Source organism: Seriola lalandi, unplaced genomic scaffold (genome assembly GCF_002814215.2).
Source record: "Seriola lalandi dorsalis isolate HSWRI2012SDOR001 ecotype SW California unplaced genomic scaffold, Sedor1 jcf7180002054933, whole genome shotgun sequence".
NCBI lineage: Eukaryota > Metazoa > Chordata > Actinopteri > Carangiformes > Carangidae > Seriola > Seriola lalandi.
The window spans coordinates 710,580-710,898 of NW_019525485.1; positions in this window are offsets into that span (position 1 = coordinate 710,580).

A 319-nucleotide genomic window follows, 5' to 3' on the forward strand; every position below is an offset into this window, starting at 1 on the left:
TTCTAAAGGTTAAATGTTACCAAATATAGCGACTGCAATTCGTAATCTTCAACTTTCAACTGGGTCTCACTGGTAACAGTGTTGGAGCTTGGTGAGAGCTTTGAAGGAATTACTTCAAAGCAACATTCTGTGATGTCACTGATGACATCACATTTTATGTGACATCATCAAATGTGTCCAGGTTAGCATAGAGAAAAGGTCTTTGTGACATCACAAACCTGGTTACCATGGTAACAGCAAGTGCAGTTTAAAATAGACAGACAGAGATTTGTCCATTTACTAGTAGATAGATAGATAGATAGATAGATAGATAGATAGA